This window comes from Triturus cristatus, chromosome 4_1 (genome assembly GCF_964204655.1).
Source record: "Triturus cristatus chromosome 4_1, aTriCri1.1, whole genome shotgun sequence".
Taxonomy (NCBI): Eukaryota; Metazoa; Chordata; class Amphibia; order Caudata; family Salamandridae; genus Triturus; species Triturus cristatus.
Window position 1 is genome coordinate 912,771,180 of NC_140585.1, and position 22,844 is coordinate 912,794,023.

A 22,844-nucleotide genomic window follows, 5' to 3' on the forward strand; every position below is an offset into this window, starting at 1 on the left:
CTAGGCCTTTTTAGGTCTCGCCTGACCCAGCGCATGCGCTGGTCTGTCAAAACTTATTGAGAGGGCTCCAGTCAAAACTTATTGAGAGGGCTCCAAAAAGTGCTACCAGGCCAGCCTAGAGCTAGAGTGCATGTGCGCGGGCGCCACTTTTACGCGATTACTTTCACTATCGCGGCCACACGGCCGCTTTGATGTTTGATCGCCTTCACTTTCACTTTTGCGGCTTGGCATAGCCAATAGGTCTCGCTTTTGGGACCTTATAAGTGTTTAGTTATGCAAATGTTGCATGGCTAAACACTTATAAGGTCCCAAGGGCGAGACCTATTGGCTATGCCAATGCTTGTTCTCTTTTGTACCTACTGCTATGTTATTTTGTTTACCGAGACTCCCATTCCGACGACTGGGAATGATACAAGCTATGGGAATCTATGAAAGTTACCAATACTGGAGAACCAAAGTTACAGGTAAGTAACTTGTTTTCTTGGACCTATTTGCCTCTCACGAGAATACGCACTGCCCGTTGTTCTACAGTCTCCAGTATCCGATGCAGGGAGCGCTGGGGGACTCGTTTCAGTTGGATTGGAGTTTGCAACTCCATTACGCGTTACCTCTCATACCCTTGATCCCTTGGGTTCTGAGGAAGATTCGCCAAGACCGGGCCCAAGTCCTATTGATCGCCCCAGATTGGCAAAGCAGGATGGGGTACACAGATCTTCACCTCTCATCGGACCTTCCGCTCTGTCTCCCTCTCAGGGCAGACCTCCTCTCGCAGTCGCGGGGGCAGGTTCTACACCCCCACCTCCAGAGGCTGCACCTTCATGCCTGGAGATTGAACGGGGCAACCTGAGTTCATTCTCTCTCCCACCGGATGTGGTGGATGTCATTTTGTCTTCCAGAAGGCACTCCACCAAATCTGTGTATTCTTCTAGGTGGTCCAAATTTGTAAAGTGGTGTGGAGAGAGGTCCATTGGTCCTTTAAAGGCTCATTTGTCTGACGTATTGAGTTTCTCTCTTTTCTCAGCCCAGCAGGGTTGTGCTGTGGCTACGGTTAAAGGTTATTTGTCGGCTTTATCAACTTTTATTTGTTTGCCGGATCAGCCGTCTTTATTCAAATCTCTAATAGTTCATTAAGGGCCTTACAAATAAGTTTCCTCCCACTCCTTTCATTATGCCCTAGTGGGATTTAAATCTCGCTCTTACCTTTTTAATGGGTTCTCCTTTTGAGCCTCTTCATAGTTGTCCGTTGAGGCTTCTTTCTTTTAAAATGTTTTTCTTGATTGCCATTACCTCGGCTAGGAGGGTAAGTGAACTTCAGGTTCTTAGTTCTAAACCTCCTTTCTTGACCATTCATGCAGATAAGTTGGTTCTAAGGACCGGGGCTCCTTTCCTTCCTAAGGTGGTTACTCCTTTCCATTTGGGACAGTCCATTACCTTACCTCACTTCTTTCCTCCCCCTTCCAAGGAGGAGGAGAGACTATATTGTTTGGATCCTAAAAGAGCTGTCCGCTTTTATTTGGACAGAACAAAGGATCTGACACTGGGCGATCAGCTCTTTGTGGGCTGCGTTGGGCGAATGAAAGGCAAGGCTGTGCACAAGCGGACTCTCTCCAGGTGGATGATCTTATGCATCAAGATCTGCTATGCCTTGGCCAAGAAGGACCCTCCTGAAGGTATCAGAGCTCATTCTACCAGAGCTAAGTCGTCGTCTTCTGCTTCGGCTAGAGGTGTTCCTGTTATTGATACTCCCTTTGTTTGAACCCTTACCAGAGGACGCCGCTTATTTCCTTTGCCCTGTGGTCTTGGGCTTGGTGCTGCGGACCTGTGCCTGCTGCCATTCCGACATCTCGCTGCACCCGCTTCGCGGGTGCCGCTTCGCGGGTGCCGCTTCGTGCAGCTGGTGGTGACGCTGCGAGGCGGCTGGCCAACTCAAACAGGGGTGGAGCATCGCGCTGCAGGGACTCATTCTCCCAGGAGTCCCTGCACGGCCCCTGACACCTGGCCTGCGCACCCTGTGAGCCCCACCCCCAGACCGGCATATCCTATACTTATTTGGACCTACTCCACGCGTGCGGGACGCGCCGGGAGAAGCCCGGGACAAGGGCGGGACCGTCTGTGGCCGTCGGGGGCCAGAGGAGGCCGGGCAGGGCCATCCCCCTAAGTCGCCCAGGCAAGGAACAGGGACGTGGCCCTTCCTATCAGGTGTCTCTTGCTCTCCCCTGTGAGACGCACTTAGGTTACCCCTTTACCCCTCTAGGTAGCGCGTTGATGTAATTTCGGGCCAGTCGACCATCCCTAAATGCCGATGGCAACTCGCTCGAATAAATTGCGAAGAGGGGGGGTGACTGTGTGAGCGGCACCATGGATCAATTTATAACGCGTGCCTTTTCTATTGTAGAGAAGGAGATTGTCCGGACGGAGCGTAAACTCTCTCGGGAATCTCTTACCAACAAACGCTCATCCCTGGGCAACCTGGCACTAGCTCCATCTCCCGTCCATGTTCCTGTTTCCCTGATTGTTGATCCTTCACCTCATGATGAGCAACAAGGTAATAGAATTAGGGCAAGCCTGGATAGGCTGTCTCTAATTGCTCAGGGTGGTGTTAATTTAACTGAACCAGATAGCCCTCCAACACTTCAGCTACCCTGTCCCGTAGTCACAACTTCTCCTGTGCCTCAGGCCCCTAATATTCCCTCCCCTCAGCCTGATTCCCAAGTACAGGTAGTGGGGGGAGCTGCCCCAGTCAAAAGAAAACGTGTTGTCAGCCCTCGTAGGGGGAATTTGATCAAACCCCACAATAAGCTAAGGAAGAAAAATCTTCACAAGGGGGTTGTATTGGGGAAGAGTTCAGGGGTTGGGTTAGATCCCTTACAAAAACAGCAGGCAGTAGCAGGGGCGGATAATCTCCCTCAACAGTCGATTATAGAATTAAATCTGGCCTCACACTTAGGTGCGCCCTCGGAGAGCCTCTTGCTCCCTAAGTTTGAGTGTTTAGTGAAATCACTGATACTTCCGGTTATAGAGAAGTTAAAGAAACTGTCAGAGCGGGTGGATGCCTTTGAACAGACTGTCCTCGACAACTTTTTTCGGTAAAATCTTTGATTAAATTCAACTCCAAAATTAGAGAGGATGGGCAATCCTCTCACTTGTTACCTGGGCCCCCTGCAAGGAGTCCGGGTCCAACACCAGTCATAGCGGGGAAGACACAGGTTGTAACCAGGGAAAGCATGCTGTGTAAACCCACTTTGCATCCGGGGGGGGGGGGTACCAGGGACCCCAACTATGGTTAATAAAACACAGCCCAAAACCATTGGTAACCTAAAAAAAACCCACTAAATCTGTCATGAAGATCACAGATCATTCAAAGTTGGGTGCAGTAGCTTTGGCCAAGAACACCAATACTTCCTGTAGCGCCACTGTTGGCGGGTCCTGTCTAGCACCCTCAACCTCTTCTACCACCCCAGTATCAAAAGTGCAGGAAACAGGGAAGAAGGGGACTTTAACTGCACCACATCCTAGCCTTCCCCCTGGCTGTCAACCATTTGTGGTGGTCCTTACTGGGGTCCCCCCATTAAATCCAGGCAGTCAAGAGTCGTATACTGAGCTAAAAAATAAAACCGTGTTCTGGCTCAGAGAAAATAGACCTCTACCTGGTGACATTGATGGTCGGGTTATTCATGTGAGACGGGTTGGTTGGGTGGGCAACAGGCCAAAGAACCAAAATGGAGATTGCATCCTAGTTAACTTTAGGGATCCGAGAGCAGCTAGACTTATTTGTAGCCAGGAGTCTGACCGCGCCCTATCTGCCATTAGTACTTGCGATCTTGGCTACTTTTATCGGCCTCCACCATCGTACTGGCCTGGTAGGCAGATAAACAGGGAGGGTAGGGGCAGCTGGTACCCCCGTTATGATACTCTCGATCCCAGTCTCATGTTTTGGAACGTCGGCCCTTGCTCATACCTATCGTGGCAGGACTGCTGACGTGATGATCATGGAGCGGCCAATCCGGGTTCTCCGGGGGCCGCTGGGGCTACATACAGTGACTAGAGCGTATCAGCATGCATTGAGCCTCTTTGTGTTAGTGACCCTTCCTCACCTCCCTCCTTGGCCCCTATGCATAGCTGCCAGAATGGGATCGCTCCTATTGGATCCAGCACTGTTGCAAACGGAATTGAGTCGGCAACAATTGATGTTGGAAGCAACCTCATTTCCCCTAGGCCGACCCATGACCCCCTCCTACTTCATGTAGTGCAAGCCCCCAGCATTGAGAACCTTAAGTTGATCAGCTGGAACGTGACGGGAATAAGCCGTAATTTAGAGCTGACTGATTGGAACTCTTTCATTGAGTCCTTTGACATTTGTGCATTCCAGGAGACTTGGTCTGTAGAACCCCGGCACAAAGTGGGCTATATGACCTTTTGTGTTGCCGCAGGCATATCCACTGCGGGAAGGGGGCGCCCGTCAGGTGGGCTACTCATCTGGGTGAGACTTTTCTCGGGTTTGCACGTGAGGCAGCTCAAGACTAATTCCCCTGATTTAATGAGACTCTGTGAGGGGCTCTCGCAGTGGCAGCCCTCTCGAGATCTTTAACATCTACACTAGAGGCCCAAAAGGAGGTTTGCCTTCCCCGACCCTAGTGGCCTTGGAGGACGGGCTCAGGGAGTGCAACCCGAATTCATACACTCAAGTCATGGGGGATTTTAACTGCACGTACGAGCCACTTGCAGGGGACGATATCCTAGACACCCTTGGCGAGGACACCCGAAGAGGTATTCCGCCCCTCAATATAAGCCCAATTAAGAGATGGTCTCAACGTGCAATACAACTGAATGCACTCACACTGGAGTTTGACCTAAGGGCGACCAATGGGAGATCCATTTCTGATCAGAAAGGGGCACATACATACAATAGGGTTGGACATACATCTAGGATAGATTACATCCTCTTAGATTTTCGTCTTTGGTCCCATTTGGTAGACATGGAGGTTGTTGCATCTACGGATAGCGACCACAACCCGCTTTCTTTGAGCCTAACCCCCTTATGGTGCAAGAACATCAGCCGTGTAACCCCTCCTGTCATAAGGTTGACCTGAGAAGTCTGCCCCTCGAATTGTGGGGGGCGGTTAAAATGGGACAAGTTTGTCCTCGATGAGGAGAAGGTCACGGGCATAGGGGTAATCATGTCAAACATCATACCAAGGCTATCAGCCGCTACACTAAATGCTGATGAGGTTTCCTCCCTATTTAGTAGTACCACTAGATCAATAGGGGATCTTTTTGCTATCCCCATTCGAGCGGACGGCGATCGGAGGGTGCCGCGCCCAAAGGGTAATCCTGGCTGGTACTCCGCCCCCTGTCGGAAAGCGAAGCGAGAATTAATTATGGCAGTGAAGAAAGGGGATGGAGGGTTAGTGGCGGCTGTACGGAAGAAGTACAGGTCAGCTCAACAGGTCGCTAAGAGAGACTGGGAGGACAAGTTCTGGAGTGACCTGAAATCCGCAAGTGCAGAGAAAAATCCTAGGGGTTTTTGGAACCTAATTAGAGCTAAACACAGGCCCATAGACTCGCTCATCACTTGTAACATTCCTGAGGAGTCCTGGTTTGAGCACTTTTCTTCCCTCTACACTGTGAACATGGAGGATGAACTAGACCCTTTTTTCCCACCCATTTCTGGTTGTCACGACCCAGGGGTGGATGTCCTTTTTACAGCTAGGGAGGTTGAACACTCTATCAAATCCCTTGTCCCGTTGAAAGCTGCAGGGCCGGATGGTTTGCCTGGGGACCTGTTCCGCCTTAATCCGGGAGAGTGGGGGGCTCTTATTGCTTCCTTGCTTAATGTATCTAGGCAAGGAGCTCCACTCCCAGAGTCGTGGGTGGGTGCAGAGGTCGTCCCGATCTTTAAGAAAGGGTCTCGGGATGACCCAACTAACTATCGCCCCATAAGCTTGATAGACTCTTCCCAAAAAGTGGCAGGGAAAGTAATTCTGAGTAGGGTTCTCCTATGGGCAGAAGAGCATAAAATACTGTGACTTCCAAGCAGGCTTCAGGGCTGGTACCGGGACCATCGAACAGTCATTTCGACTGTTGATGATTTACTGGAAGGTGGTAGTGATAGGCAAAGGCAGTCTGTATCTGGCATTTATTGACCTGCGGACTGCCTTTGACCTAGTACCCCGGGAGCGCCTGTGGCGGGTCTTGGCAAAACTAGGCATGCCCTCGTACCTACTGTTTCTAATAATAAAACTCCATGAGAACAACTTTGCGCAGGTGAGGTGGGGAACCCAGGGACAAAGGACTGCTCGCATTAAAGTTAGCAGAGGTGTGCGCCAGGGGTGCGTCCTCGCTCCCACCCTCTTTTCACTTTATATAAATGGAGTCGTGGATCATCTCCTTAAAATCCCAGCTGATACACCATCCTTGGCAGGGAAGAAGATCCCAACCCTACTATTTGCCGATGACACCCTGCTAATTTCCAAGACCCCGGTTGGCTTACAGAGTCTCTTGGATGGTTTTGATCAATTCTGCGAGTTAACAGGTTTAAAGATCAATACTGACAAAACCAAGTTCCTTGTTTTGAACCCTCCCAAAAAACTTGGACAGCCCCCAGTGCTTAACTTGGCTCCTTTGGAAAGGGTCAAGGAATTTGATTACTTGGGCATACGCCTCCTTGATACCATGAAGTGGGACAGTCGCCTCCACAAAATGACCCTAAGCCACAAAAGGGTGGTGGGGGCTCTTCTGAAGGAGCAGAAGGCATCCTCTATGAAACCTATCGCCCCGGTGCTCGACATTTATGCTGCTAGAGCCGTTAGTGCGGCACTCTATGGAGCAGAGCTATGGGGCGCTCAGAATATGAGCCAGTTGGTGCGCTCAGAGAATAACTTTCTGAGGGACTTGATGTCCCTTCCTAAGAGTACTCCCACTCTCCCCCTTTTGTTGGACATGGGGTGTCGTCCCATCCTGGACCAGGCTAGGCTGCGTCCTCTTTTGCTGTGGGCTCGCCTGTGGAGGGTCCCGGAACTGGCCAGTTATGCCGAGGGGCTAAATGAGATTTTAGGCTTATCTGGATGGGCAAAAATAAGGTGGTTAAGGGACGTGAAAAGCTTGCTGACTGATCTTGGTCTTGAGGGAGCTTGGCATTCTCGGTCTGCCCCTCCCAAATCAGTCTTGAAGAACTTATACTGGTCTTGGGTAACAAGTAAAAGAAATACCGATCTTAGCCTGTGCCATGCCTCCAGGGATTTTTTGCTTGTAAAGGATGTGGCAGTTCGGGAACTTTACTTGGACCTCATTACAATTCCCAGGGACAGGGCTCTGTTTTTTAAGTTCAGAATTGGTGTGTTGCCGGTGAGATCATTGACCGCCCGGTGGAATCCTCCGGCCCAAACTATACCCTACTGTCCTTTTTGCCCACCGAAAATAGAATCGATCCCCCATTTTCTGTTTGTATGCCCTGCCTACAAAGCACCCCGCTCCAGGTGGCTAAAGCCACTGTGCAGGGAGTTGGGTACTCGACAATGCAGCGTGGCCCTGCGTATTTTGAGCTCAGATACTCGGCCACTGTATGTTTGTGGCTTAGCCAAATACTTAAGCTGGGCGTGGCTTATTAGGACAAAATGGCTTTTACTAATTGTTTAATTATGGTCTTGTGACTTGACCTTTTTTAGCCACTTATTGTTCATGCTTTTATAGATTTTAATTAACTTTGTTGTGTTTTTATTTCTGTAATACTTTTAAATAAAGCCACTTTGATTGATTGAAATGTGTAAAGCAGACACTTGGGCCTCCCTCCATACTTTTGCAAAGCATAACTGCTTGGATTCGGAGGGACGGCCATTTTGCACGCTCTGTTCTGCAAGATTTTTTGGTCTAGTCAGGTGGACACCCTCCTCCGGGAGAGGTACGGCTTTAGGATTCTATTCAAAAGGTGATAAATACACAGACAGAAGTATCAATCAGAAGAACAAGTTGCTTACCTTCGGTAACGCTTTTTCTGGTGGATACATTATCTGCCTGTGGATTCCTCACTGTCCCACCCGCCTCCCCGTTGTCCACCTGTTTCTACCAAAAAATGCTTGAACTGTTTGACATGAATGTTTTTAATGTTTTTTCATGCTTATGTTTTAATAGTAGGAAATGCTTGGTCTGTTGCCCTTTTTCCATGTTTTTATCAATCAATCCGGCATTTGTTAAGCGCGACTACTCGCCCATAAGGGTCTCAAGGCGCTGGGGGGGTTAGCAGGCTCCTGTTCATCAAGGGTTGGGGGGGGGCCTGTCAAAAAGTCAGGTTTTGAGGTTTCTTGCGAAGATGGGGAGCGATGTTATCTGTCTGAGGTGGAGCGGAAGGGCGTTCCAGGCTCGGGCCGCGAGGAAGGAGGAGCGGCCTCCCGGTCCGGTCTTTTTGGTGTGGGGGACCACAGCGTAGTAGAGCTGGGCTGATCGTAGGGTCCTCTGGGGTGTGTGGAATTTAAGTCGGCTGTTCAGGTATGCTGGTTCGGTGTCGTGGAGGGCCTTGTGGGGGGTGGGTGAGCATCTTGAAGGTGACTCTAGCTTCGATGGGGAGCCAGTGGAGTGTGCGCAGGTGCTGGAAGATGTGGCAGTGTCTTGGCAGGTCAAAGATCAGTCTTGCGGCGGCCTTCTGGATGTTCTGTAGCTTCTGGATGAGGTTTTTGTTTATTCTGGCGTAGAGTGTGTTGCCGTAGTCGAGTCTGCTGGTGACCAGGGCGTGAGTGACAGTCTTTCTGTGTTCGAGGGGTATCCATTTGAAGGTCTTGTGTAGGAGGCGGAGGGTGTAGAAGCACGAGAACGAGACGGAGTTGATCTGGCGGTCCATTTTGAGCTAGAGTCCAGGATGATTTCCAGGTTGCGTGCGTGGTCCGTGGGGGTGGGCGGGCTTCCGAGGGCAGGGGACCACCAGGTGGTGTTCCATGCGTCTGGGTTTGGGCCCATGAGGAGTACTTCTGTTTTGTTGGTGTTTAGTTGTAGGCAGCTGTTTTTCATACATTTGGCGACGGCTTCCATGCCTTCTCGAAAATTGTGTCTGGCGGTATTGGGTTCGTTGGATAGGGAGAGGATGAGTTGGGTGTCATCTGCGTATGACACAATGTTGAGTAGGTAGGTTCTGACGATGGGGGCAAGCGGAGCCATGTAGACGTTGAAGAGTGTAGGGCTAAGGGAGGACCCTTTGGGGACTCGGCAGGTGGTAGGGTCAGGGAGGAAAGGGGGAGTCTGACCCGCTGCGTTCTGCCAGAGAGGAAGGAGCGGATTGGTTATGCATTTGTATATATATATATATTTTGTATACCGTGTATACATGTGAAAATGTGTCAGTCTGCCCGTTTGCCTCGGGGGCACGGAAAAAATGGGTGGAACTGACGTCAGCACGCCGACGAGATCTTCTTATGGCCCCGATGATGTCATACAGTCGCGAGCGGAGCCGTGCTATTGTGACGTCCTCGTCGATGTGGGAGAGCTAGGAAAGAATTTCCGCCGAATGCTGGCGCAGGGGGTATTCAAAAGGTGAGGAATCCACAGGCAGATACTGTATCCACCAGAAAGTGTTACCGAAGGTAAGTAACTTGTTCGTCTGGAACTTACAGACACTCCACCAAACATTCTTACAAGATCACATGCAATGTTACAGGACCATCTTACCCTTCTAAAAAAAAAAAAGAAAGGAAAAAAGAGGTTCAATCTCTGTTAGAAAAAGGAGCAATAGAGCCAGTCCCATTAAAACATCAAGGAACCGGAGTATACTCTCTATACTTCCTAATTCCGAAGAAGGACGGATCTCTCCGGCCTGTATTTGACCTCAGAACTCCTGTATGCATTAAATTTGACCACTTTCACATGGTCACTCTACAACAAGTACTTCCACTCCGTCAACAAGGTAACTTCCTGTCCATTCTGGACTTAAAGGAAGCATATGTCCGTATCCCAATTCATCCTGCTCATCGCAAATACCCAAAGTTCGTAGTAGCAGGACAGCCTTATCAGTTCAAGGCGCTCCCATCTGGAGTAAAAATTCCACTCAGAATTTTCACCCAGTGCTTAGCAGTAGTCACAGCTCACCTTCGAAGACAACACATTAACGTCTTCCCATATTTAGACGACTGGCTCATAAAAGCCAGCTCGCAAAAAAGCTGTCTCCGTCACACTCGCAAATCAGTGCAGTTGCTCCACGAGCTTTGATTCACAGTAAACATGTCCAAGTCTCATCTGTAGGAAAGTGGGTTACTGTTGGAGTAACCCCCACACTTTTTGCCAGACTGATGCACTTTTTCTTGGTGTGCCCTGGGTCCCTGTCAACCAGATTCCCGGGGGCCTGTGTTCTTTCCCCAAAACTAACCCAATTGGCATTTCTGGCCACAGGTCAGCCCCTGGCAAATGGTACCACAGGTACCCAGAGCACTGTGACCAGCCAGGGAAGACCTCTAAGGGCTGCAGCACTTATTGTGCCACCCTTAGAGGCCCTGTACCTTTACACACACACACACACACACACACACACACACACACACACACACACTGCCTTTGTAGGCTGCGTGTTTTGATGCAGAACAAAGTGAAGTCGACATGGCACGCATCCCTGTGTGCCATGCCTACAACCCACTGCCCTGGCATAGATCAGCCATCCCTCTAGCTGGGTGCCCTACACCAGTGGTGAGGGTACAGGTGCATGAGACCTGTACTCCTACAGTGTCGAAGTCCATTCTTAGACATTGTAAGTGCAGTGCCGCCATTTAGAGTATATGGTGCTGGGAGCTTGTCATTACGAACTCCACAGCACCATAATGGCTACACTGAAAACTGAGAAGTTTTGTATCAAACTTCTCAGCACATTAAACCCACACTGATGCCAGTGTGGGATTTAATGAAAAATGCACACAGGGCATCTCAGAGATGCCCCCCAGAGGGCATCTCAGAGATGCCCCCTGAAAACAAACCCACCACTAGTGTCCAGGCTGAGTGGCTGCTTTCAGCTGCCACCACCAGACATGTTTCTGGACCCCTGGGTCTGGAGCCTGCTGCTCTCTGGGGCCTGAAATAAATGCACATCCTGGGATGAGGTGCCAAGCCTCCTCCCCCAGGTTGGGCAGGGTTCACGAAGGGGAAGCTTCAAAGGCATGCCGCCTTTGTGAGCCTCCCCAGACCATTTGCTGCTTTCAGCAACTGGTCCCCACTAGTTCTACCCCTCACTGTGGGCAGCAGAACCGGCGGGAAAAACAAGTGAGGGAGAGAGGTGTGCCCACCTCTGCCAACACCACCCCTCAGGTGGGGGAGGCGAGGTGAAGCACAACTACGAGTCCCTGCTATCTTGAGGACAGGGGGACCCAACCAACCAGGGACGGGTTCCTGCCCCCCCACCCCTCCCTCCCACTGGATGGTGGCCCAATAGGTGGTGTACCCACCCCAGGGAAGGGACTCATTGGTCCCTGCCCTTAACCTACCTGTCACGCCCCTAAATCTAGTATTTAGGGGACAGCCTGAACCTTGCTGCCTCGAATCCAGAAATGACAAGAAGAAAAGAAGTACCGAACAGCCGTGCAGCCAGCTAACAAGAGGAAGACGCCCACTGACTTGGCCCCAGCCCTACAGGCCTGTCTCCCCTCAAACCTGCTCCTGCGAAATCCTGGTGTGTCCTGCAGCCAGAAACCTTAAAAACCCTGGAGGACCTGCCTGCCTTCACTTCCAAAGACTGCTCCTACTGTGAACTCCAGGTTTGTTCAACTGCAACCTCTGGCAGCACCCAGAGACCGCGAATCCAGCCCACTCTGCACCCACTAAACCCGGCCTGAGCTCGAGTGGAAAAACACCACGTGGAGGTTGTGAAAAAGTGCCATGTTTCTTGCATGGTATGCCCCCGCTTTTTTGCTGAATGTACTTTGACTGAGTGTGCCTTGGGCTCCTGCCAATCAGGTGCCCAGGGCCTGTGTTCGTTCCCTAAAACCTAAAACCCAAATTGGCAAACCCTGACCACATGTCTGCCCCTGGTAAATGGTACCCTAGGTACCCAGGGCCTTGTGACCAGGGAAGGCCCCTAAGGGCTGCAGCACTCATTGTGCCACCCTTGGAGGCCGTGTACATTAACACAAACACACTGCCTTTGCAGGCTCAGTGTCTGGGTACACGACAAAACAAAGAGTCGACATGGCACACATCCCTGTGTGCCATGCCCACAACCTACACTGCCCTGGCATACTTCAGCCACCCCTCTAGCTGGGTGCCCTATGCCAGTGGTGTGGGCACAGGAGCATGAGCCTGGTGCCCCTACAGTACCCAGGTCCATTCCTGGGCACTATAAGTGCAGTGCTGCCCTTTAAGAGTATATGGTGCGGAGAGCTCGTCAAACACGAACTCCACAGCACCATAATGGCAACACTGAAGTTTGGTATCAAACCTTTCAGCACATTACACCCCCACTGATGCCAGTGTGATATTTAATGTACAAAGCAATACAGAGGGCATCTTAGAGATGCCCCCTGAAACCTAACCTACAATCCACGTCTGATCTGAGAGGCTGCCTAGGCTGCCACACAGCAGACATTTTGCTGGACCCCTGGGTGGACAGCCACCGCTCTCCTGGGCCTGCAACAATGCACATCCTGGGCGAGGTGCTAGGTCTCCTCCCCCAGGATGGGCAAGGGGAAGCTTCAAAGGCATGCTGCCTTTGTGAGCCTTTCCAGGCCACTTGCTGTACTCCGCAACTGGCCCCCACCGGTTCTGACCCCCACTCTGGCAGGAAGACTGGCCGGAAACCCCAAGTAAGGACAGGGGATGTGCCAGCCTCTGCCAACCCCACCCCTCAGGTGGGGGAGGCGAGGTGAAGCACATCTCCGGGCTCTCGCCATCTTGAAGATGGGAAGCCCTGCCCAATCAGGATTAGGCTACTGCCCCCCTCCCACAGGAGAGTGGCAGGATAGGGGGTGTACCCACCCCAGGGCAGGGACCCATTGGTCCCTGCCCTTTATCTACCTTTAACGCCCCTAAATCTAGTATTTAGGGGCACCCTGAACCTTACTTCCTCAGATTCCATATTTCGAAAAAGCAAAGAAGAGCAGGAAGAAAGAAAACCCGCCGTGCAGCTGCTAAGAAGAGGAAGACACCAACTGCTTTGGCCCCAGCCCTACCGGCCTGTCGACCCTCGAACCTGCTAAATCCCGGCACCTCTTGTGGCCTGCAAACTCACAAACCCCGGAGGACCTTGCTACCTTGTGACTCTGAGCATATGGGACTCTCACGAGCAGTGGCTCTGCTCAAAGCAAATTGCTAACCCCTGGCATCAGCCCAGAACCGCGAACCCTGCGCACACTGCACCCGCCAAACCTGGTCTGTGCCGGAGTGAACAAAGACCCCAAGGACGTTCACCCCGGCGACTGTGACCCTGAATCCGGAACCCAAGGACTCCCCTTGACACTCCTGACGATGCCTGCAGCCTCAGAACCAAGTACCCCCCAACCGCGATCAACAGGGGGTAAGATTTCCCAACATCAAAAGGCACCCCTGCACCCGGCGGCCCCCTGTGCCCAACTCCTGGGTACCTACCTATCCTCCAACTACCCAACTTACCGCTCGAAGTGGTGGTGGCACCTGAAGAATCTTCGCCCTCGAGCTTGCAGCCTTTGTTCAACCTGGAGCTTTCCCTTTGAATTTAATTGAGCGTCCAAAGGCTCAAAAGCACCCTGCACCCAGCCGCCCGATTGGCCCAGGCAGTATAACTTCTACTCCTACCTACTTCCCCATTTGCCCCGAGCAAGTGACCAGGAGCCCAGCTCCCACAGCCGCGAGGCCTGCTAATCAGCAGCGACCAACCAAGGCCCCCCTGCCTCCCATAGGATAACATTGGGCCTAACTCACTCTGCACCCGGCTGCCCCTGTGCCGCTGAGGGTGTAACAACTGTACTTACCTGACCCTGGGAGACCCCCGAGTCTGTGCCCAGAACCTCAACTCTGCCAGTCGAGTACTTACCCAAAAGCCGATAACCCAATTTTCTTCCATAGGGTAACATTGACTGGTTTCTTCTGAAATTTCTTCTAAGTGTGGAATTTCTAAAACTTAAAATATTTACCTAAAATCAATCGAGTAACGAAAACGGAAATACTCACCTGTTATTAGGAGAAATTCCAGTGCTGGATCTTGGTGCCCAGCACTGACCCCGAAAAGTACTCACAACCTGACTGTTTTTCTGTGAAATTTCTTCTAAGTGTCGATTTTTGCAAACTATAGATATTCTTTAAAAATCGTACCAACTGTGAAAACGTAATTACTTACCTGTTTTAGATAGAGGTCCCAGTACTGAGCCTAAGAGCCCAGCACTGGATTACAAAAGTAACGAGAGCATACTATACCCGTAATTTGAATTTTCTCCAATAGGGAATCATTGACTGTTTTTCTGTGACATTTCTTCTAAGTGTCAACTTTTAAAATAGCAAAATATTACCTAAAAATCACAACAGTAACTAAGACTACTTTACTTACTTGTTTCCAAGAACTGTCCCAGGACTGAATCTAGGATCCACTCCTGGAGTTAGAAAAGTAATCCTGAAAGTAATCTATTGCAAATAACTTAAAACTCCCATTGAGCTCAATGTATTATTGTTTGAAATTGTTGCCTATTGCAACAACCTGTAACTGTCACCTACAAAAGTCAATTGCATATTACAAATGTATTTAACTAAAGAATCTCATTCTGAGAAAGTATATTTTAATACCTATTGTTGGTTCTAAAATAAAACCATATATTTGTTTATATAAACCATTGGCCTAGAGTTCTGTTCCTTAGTGTGTGGGACCATTTGCTGACTGAGTGTGTACATTAAATGCTTAACACTGTCCTCTGATACTGCCTTACTGCTCAACCAAGCTACCACTTTAGAGAGTAAGGTTATATCTAACTTTAACCTCTGCCTACCTCTGACGTCACCTGGACTCCATACCTCATTTTTTTGTAGTATATATGGAGCCAGTTTCCTACATCATCTAAAGGCATCCAACACACAGGTGTATCTGAGAACCACAATGGATACACAAAAGTCTTTGGCCTACCCCAATCCGCAACATGCAGACTCTGCTTTACCAGTTTCAACCTCATCACTGATTGCCTGCTCCAGTGTTCATGCAGGTATTAGCGATGATGGCATCATGCATAATAATAGTCCCTTACGCAAGACTTCACATGCGACCTCTTCATGCGTGCTTAGCACGTCATTGGAACCAGGCTCAGGGTTGGTTATCTGATCTAGTGTTGGCGGACGGCCGCACCCATTGCTCCTTGCAGTGGTGGAATACACAAAACCTTTAAAAATGGCAGCCCTTCATCGACCCGGTTCCACAGATAGTCCCAACAGCAGACGCATCGCTCACTGGCTGGGGAGCTCATCTCCAAACACATACAATTCAGGGCATGTGGAGCCTGCAGCTAAAGCAGGTCCACATAAACCATCTAGAGCTGCTAATAATTTTTCTAGTGTTTCAAGTTCATCTAGTAGGCAAAGCTGTCCTGATCCGTACAGACAACTTGACAGCAATGTACTACATACAAAAACAAGGGAGGACACACACTCTCCAGCTGTCACAACTAGCACAGTCCATCTGGAGATGGGCCATACATCACAGAATGTTTCTCCTCGCAGACCACTTTCCAGAGTAAACAATCATATTGCAGATCTGCTCAGTCGTCAAAGACAACAGATCCACGAATGGGAACTCCACCCTCAAGTTCTCCTCCCTTTCTTTCAAATGTGGGGCTTTCCAGAAATGGATCTGTTCTCCACAAACTTAAACTCAAAATGCCCAAACTTCGCATCCAGACATCCACACCCAAGAGCAATGCACATTAGATGAATTTGTCAGGGATATTTACCTACGCTTTTCCACCTCTCCCACTCATTCCATTGGTGGTTAGGAAGCTCAGACAGGCGTTCCTGACTTTAATCCTTATTGCTCCCACATTAGTCCGACAACCCTGTTGGAGCTCTCAGTAGTTCCTCACCAAAACCTACACCTCACTCCCAATTTGCTCACTCAGAGCCATGGAGAAATAAGATATCCAGATCCCAGCCATCTCAACCTTGCGATCTGGTACCTGAAATCTTAGAGTTTGGCTACCTTAATCTTCCGCCAGACTGTATAAATATTATCAAAGAGGCTAGACATCCTACCACAAGAGCATGCTATGCAGCAAAGTGGAAGCGATTTGTTATATGCTGTAATAACAATCAAATAGATCCACTGGACGCTTCAGTTCAAAACATAATGTGCTATTTACTACATCTGCCGCGTTCCATACGCTTACATGTTGCTGCAATAGCTGCATACCTACAAAACAGACAACAGCTGTCTCTTTTTAAAGTGCCTGTCATCAAAGCATTTATGGAGGGACTTAAAATAATCATTCCTCCAAGACTTCCGCCTGCTCCAGTGTGGAATCTCAACATTGTCCTCACCAGGCTCATGGGTCCACCCTTTGAACCATTGCATAAATGTGATATACAATTTCTTACTTGGAAGGTAGCCTTTCTCATAGCTATCACCTCTCTGAGGAGAGAGGGTGAGCTTCAGGCACTAACCATAGAAGAACCATTCTTATAAATACATCATAACAAAGTGGTTCTGTGGACCAATCCTAGATTTCTAACAACAATAATTTCTGCCTTTCATATTAACCAATCTGTTGAGTTGCCTGTGTTCTTCCCTCAACCAGATTCTGTGGCAGAACGTGATTTACACACTTTGGATATGAAAAGAGCTATTCTTTAATATATATAGTAAGGACAAAACCTTTCCGCAAAACAACTATTTGTTGCTTTTGCTCCACCACATAAAGGTAATCCAATATCAAAGTCAAGGTATTGCAAGGTTGATAGTCAAATGCATTCAGATATGCTATGCAAAAGCAAAAAGAACGTTAACAATTCCCCCTTATAGCACACTCCACTCGCAAACTACGGTCTTCTATGGCATGCCTAGGAAACATACCCCTAGATGATATCTACAAAGCTGTGACATGGTCTACACCTCACACATTCACAAAACACTATTGTGTAGATGTGTTAGCAAGACAGCAATCTAGTGTGAGCCAAACAGTTTTACGTACATTATTTCAGACCACTGCAACAGGTTAGCCACCGCTTTGGGAGATAACTGCTTTTTAGTCTATGCACAGCATGTGATCTACAGCTCATATGCCTGGAACGGAAAATGCTACTTGCCCAGTATGTCTTGGCATGTAGAGCTGTAGAGTCACGTGCGCCCACCTGTTGCAGTCACAACTTACTTGGATACATACATAAATGGACATCTCTTTCTACTCCTACTAACTCCATTATCACCCTCTGCGGCAAACAATCTAACAATGGAGTCAATGCCCATGCGCACTATCACCGAAAGGAGGAGTCCTCTACCTCGGGACTGGAAAAGACTTCTTCGAACAAAAAACAAAGTGCAAACATCCGGATCCAACACTAGATGGCAGGCTATGCACAGCATGTGACTCTACAGCTCTACGTGCCAAGAACAGATGCATACTGGGTAAGTAGCATTTTCCTTTTAGGGGCATCCCTGAACCTTGATCCTCAAGTTCCTCCCAACCTAAAGAAAAAGGCTAGAAGAGCCGTACAGCAATGAAGACTCCAGACAACTGCTCGAGAAAGCGACTCGTCTTGCAGGACCAGCGACCTTCAGAACCCTGAGAGGAATGCCTGCCTTCCGCAAAGACAAAGAACTCCCTAGGACAGCGGCCCTGTCTGCAAAGAAACTTTCACCAAGTACCCCCTTCCCTTTTGGAATCTCGACTCCTGCCCTCACTACACCAGACGCCCACGGTCCAAGCCGGAGTGACCCACTGGTCTAGTGAAGTGTCCACAGTGATCCTGACCTCCAGTCCATTGGTTGCTGACCTCCTCTGGACTCCACAAAGGGACCTGCAGCATCAGCACGAAGGGTCCGTGCTCCCTGTTTTTCCTAACCCCTTCAAACCCACTCCACCCACACCAGCTCAGGTGAAGATTTCCCGATGTCTATAGGCACGACCTTGGGGAGCCCAGACGAAGGTGCCCCGGCGTCCACTGACATCTCAACTTATCTGCCCAGTCGTTTGTCACCTTCGTCCATACTCCTGGTGCAAGCCTGCAGCCTCTTGCACCCTGCACCTGTCAGCCCTGTGCCGCTGGTGGTGTATGCTTGTTGCTGCCCTCAGGCACCCCCTGTGCTGATCTAAACCCCTAGAGCATGTGCCCTGAAACTGCATTTACCTACAACACGCACATCTCCAATCACCCCCGGTCTCCATAGGCTAACATCGGGCCTTCAACTCCAACTTAACCTCTGCACCTGGCCGCCCCTGTGCCTCTGGTAGTGCAACTTGGTGTCCCCTTGAACCTTCCCCTGTGTTGGTCCGAACCCTCGAACACTGGGCTAGTAAGTTGTGTACTTAACAGTTGATGTACATAACTGTTTTCCTTCCATAGGATTGTATTGTATTTCTTGCTATTTGCAAGAAGTAGCTAATTTCTATTCTGCTAAGATATTGTAACTGTTGATTGACACCACAAGGTATTTCCAGTACTGCTGTAAAGTATTCATTTTGCTATTTGCAACTCATTCCTACTGTACTTGAAAGCATTGCTATTTTTAAAACTGGTGCTTTCCTACAACTGAGTTCTTGGTTCTAAAATAAAAGTAGCAGTCATATTTTTTTTACACCTATTTTACTGAGTCTGTACCTCAGTTCTTGACTGTGTGTACAACAAATTCTTAACACAACCCTCTGGTAAGCCTAACTGCTCGACCACACTATCACAAGAGAGAGCATTAGTATTATCCAGTATTAGGGTATCTTTCATAGATTCACATGCCTGAATCATTCCCAGTCGTCGGTATGGGAGTCCCCGGCTCCCATCCCGACGACGGGGAATGATTCAGGCATGTGAATCTATGAAAGATACCAATACTGGATAACCGCAGTTACAGGTAAGTAACGTGTTCCTTATCCAGTATTAGGGTATCTTTCATAGATTCACATGCCTGAATCATTCCCCGTCGTCTGGATGGGAGCCGGGGAATCCCATCCGGACGATGGGGAATGATTCAGGCATGTGAATCTATGAAAGATACCAATACTTGATAACCGCAGTTACAGGTAAGTACCGCGTTCCTTATCTACTTTTAGCCTCTGAAGATCCCCTGGACTCTGTGCACACTATGCCTTACTTTTGTATAGTATGTACAGAGCCAGATTCCTACCCCACTCCTGTTCAGAGTTCTCAAGAAGATCAAGGGCGGCTGGGCCCAAGTCATTCTTGTGGCTTTAGACTTGGCACAGAGTCTGATATCTCGAGCTTCTCCAATCGAGCATTGATCCTCTGATCAGGCTGACCCTTCGGGGGGATCTTCTGTTAGAGCAGTAGGGGAGAATTCTCCACCCAAACCGGTCAACTCTACGCCTTCTTGCGTGGAGATTGAGTGGCGGTAGTTGATGGCATTTGACTTTCCTCCCGAAGTTTGCAATGTTTGGCAGCCAGGCGACTCTCCACCAAGACAGTGTACACCTGGCAGTGGAACAAATTGGTAAAATATTGTACAGAAAGGTCTATTGACCCTCTTTCTGCTTCCCTTTCTTAAGTTTTGTTTTTTATTTTAACCCTTGCCCAGCAGGGCTCTCCAATGGGCACTCTCAAAGGGTACCTTTCGGCCCTGTCTGCCTTTCTGAGGCTGCCAGACCAAATCTCATTATTTAAATCTCCTTTTTAGGTCTCGCCTGGCGAACGCAGCGCGAAGCGCTGCTGTAGCCAGCGAGATCTATTGTTGCTGACTTGCCTCGGAAGGGGGACTGGAGATGTGCACGCGCAGGCTTTTGGCGGATTTGAGTTGGTGTACGCGCCTACAGCCACGCGGCGTGCACATCTCCTGTCCCTCTTCCCTCGCAAGCCAGCATTTAGTTTCACTTTCGACATATGGAGAATCCCACTCACCCGGTCTGCGGGGGAATCCTTCTGAACGGCGGCTTCCGGAGCACTCCAGCTCCACTACTGCCAGCACGACGCGGGGCTCTCTCCTTATGCATGGGAGCCCGGCACTGCTATCTGCCGCTCTTCACCCGGGCCCCCTCCTGGGACCCGGGACTTCAGCTCCCACACCGGCTGCACGCGAAAGTGACAGGTACTGCGCATGCGCGGGCAGCCCTCGCCCTCCCAGGTCTCCTCCCCAGCCCGGAGCTGCTTTCTGTTTTGCTTGTTTTCCCAGTCACAAGCATTTGGAAAAACGATAGGTCAATGTCAACGCGAGAACTCGAGTCGGCGGCTGGTGCGAAATTGAACCAGGGCCCCCGGCGCTCCACCCTGTCCCCAATTTCCCCCCATTTCTAATTTGTTAATAGCTACCAGGAACGTACCTGGATCGGGAGGGCGATTGCGGCTCTGGCTCTCCTTTGGAAAGGCGCTCCTTTATTCAAATCCTGGCAAAGCGGGAGTCATTCAGAGGTAACATCAAGGCCACAGAATGTTTAACAACAATTAGAACAAATGCATATTTAGGAAAACAATGAAATACGCGGACATATGAGTTATACATAGTGCATAGGAACTGAATGTACAGCAGAAAAAAGGAAGTGACGAAGTCACAAGAGGCAAATGAAGATGATAATTTTGTTTCATCCTCTTGGAGGAAGCAGTGGAGGGGGAGATGAGAAAGAGAAGCACAAGAGTTGAGAGGAGAAAGCAGGGAAACTTTTGTTAGATACTAAAAATGTCATTAGAAAAAAGTGTTTTGAACTGAGTAGTGTTTAGAGGAGAAGACAAAGCGCGTTTAGATGGAGTCAAAATAATAATATATTTCTATTATAAAGAACGTGTTGCAGGTGTCCAACACACGACAGAATTGTATCGACCATTGAAGGATGACAGGTGGAACCGCATCTGTCTCCGATGGAATCGTGACCTCTGGATAGCTCATAATTCCCCTTTTCTGTCAGTGTTTGCTTAACTCACTGAGCTATCTTAGTTTAGAGAGGGGTGAATGCTGCATGTGAACTGTTAAAGGCTGTCATTGAATGAAACGATTTAATTGGCTGCCTGCCGGATGGAAGCGAAAAGCAGCTTCATGCTTTTGATATATATGGCCGGCTTTACAAAAAGCAGGATGGAGGGGATAAATCGAGGCCAGGAAGAGTTACCCGAAGGTCAAAAAGCTTCAGCTGGATAAAAAAGGGCAAAGAAGAGGCGGTAATGGAAAGTGAACGAGTGACTCCAGGAATGCCAGGTTAAAGTCATGAGTGCGCATTTACGCGAGTTTGAGCTATTGACATTGGCATTGTAAATGACAATGCCAATAGGCATTGTCATTTACAATGCCAATAGCTTTAACTCGTGTAACTGCGAGACCTATTGCATTGCAAATGCTTGTTTTAAATAGATTCCTCAAAGGCCTTGTACATATGTTCCCACCTTCCCCTTTCATTATGCCTCAGTGGGACCTTAATTTAGTTCTCACCTTTGTATTGTGCTCTCCATTGGAATCTCTGCACATTTGCCCTCCATCTTCTTACTTTACAAAAAACGTAAGTGGCAATCCCATCTGCCAGGAGGGTGAGCAAATTGCAGGCTCCCTCATCCAAGCCTCCTTACCTAACCATCTTCCCTGATAAGTGAGTACTTTGTAGTAGGGCCTCCTTACCGAAAGTGGTAACACCATTCCATGTGGGGCAATCTGTTGCCTTGTCCACTTCCTACACTCCTTATCACCCCTCTAAAGAAGAGGAGTGACTCCACTGTCTGGACCCAAAAAGAGCATTGTTGTTCTACCTTGACCGCACTGAAGAGTCCCAAATGGACATCCAACTCTTTGTGGGGTATGCTTGAACATAGAAAGGTCGTGCAGTGCAGAAGAGGACTATCTCACGATGGGTTGTCCTCTGCACCACAATTTGCTACGTTCTTGCCAAAAGGCAGCCTCCTGAAGGCTTATGGGCTCACTCCACCAGAGCGAAGGCAGCTACTACTGCTTTGCAAATGTGTCAGGCAGCAACGTGGGCATCCTTGCACACGTTTACCAAGCCATATTGCCTGGGTAGTCAAGTCAGCAGGGATGGCCTTTTTAGCCACTCTGTCCTGCAGGACTTCCTGGTCTAAACGTGTCCACAGTCCCTCCTCTGGGGATGATGGTGTTTCGGTATCTATTCAAAGGCAAGGAATCTCTGGCTAGATGTCTCTATCAGATGGACTTACCTTTGTTAATGCCTTATCTGGAAGAGACATGATGTAGCTTCAGATTCCTTACCGACCCACCCATACTCCTCGTACTGTGGACAGGTTTCTGGGGGTCAGGGACCTAGTTGTTCGAAAAACACACCATTGTCTGTGCACTTCATGGCTCTGCGCTTCTGCCGTGGAAAGTCATGAAAAGGACCTGACGTCAGGTGATGCGGATGTCACCGCGGCACAGATACCGCCGCTGACATCATGTGGAGCCCAGGGGTATTGCTTAAGGAAAATTCTTCAGGATCCAGTCTGATGCCTGGGAAATTTGAAGGTAAAGAATCTCCGGCTAAATCATTTCTCTACCAGATAAGGCGTAACCGAAGGTAAGTAACTTGCCCATTAGTATTTATTCACATTCTCAAATGTCAAAATAGGGATGATACCCATGTTGGAGATCGTCAATATTTTTTCTTAAGTATGCTATTTCTTTTATTTATAGAGGTTCATTTCCTCCTTGGCTGTACATCGCAAAACCCCAATGGTTTTTATTCTCTAAATTATGTAAATATATATTTCTTATCTTTTTTAACCTCTTATTGTAGGAGGAGTCTGAATTGGACATATGTTTTGTTTTATATAAAATGTACTCAGAC

The 22,844-nt window shown here is 49.1% G+C and overlaps 1 protein-coding gene across 3 annotated transcripts in view; it reads left to right on the top strand.

Annotated features, from left to right (window-relative positions):
* The window catches only part of TNPO3 (transportin 3), a 1,119,313-nt gene that overhangs the window by 727,517 nt on the left and 368,952 nt on the right, over nt 1–22,844 (top strand). The gene's annotated exons all lie outside the window — the stretch shown is intronic.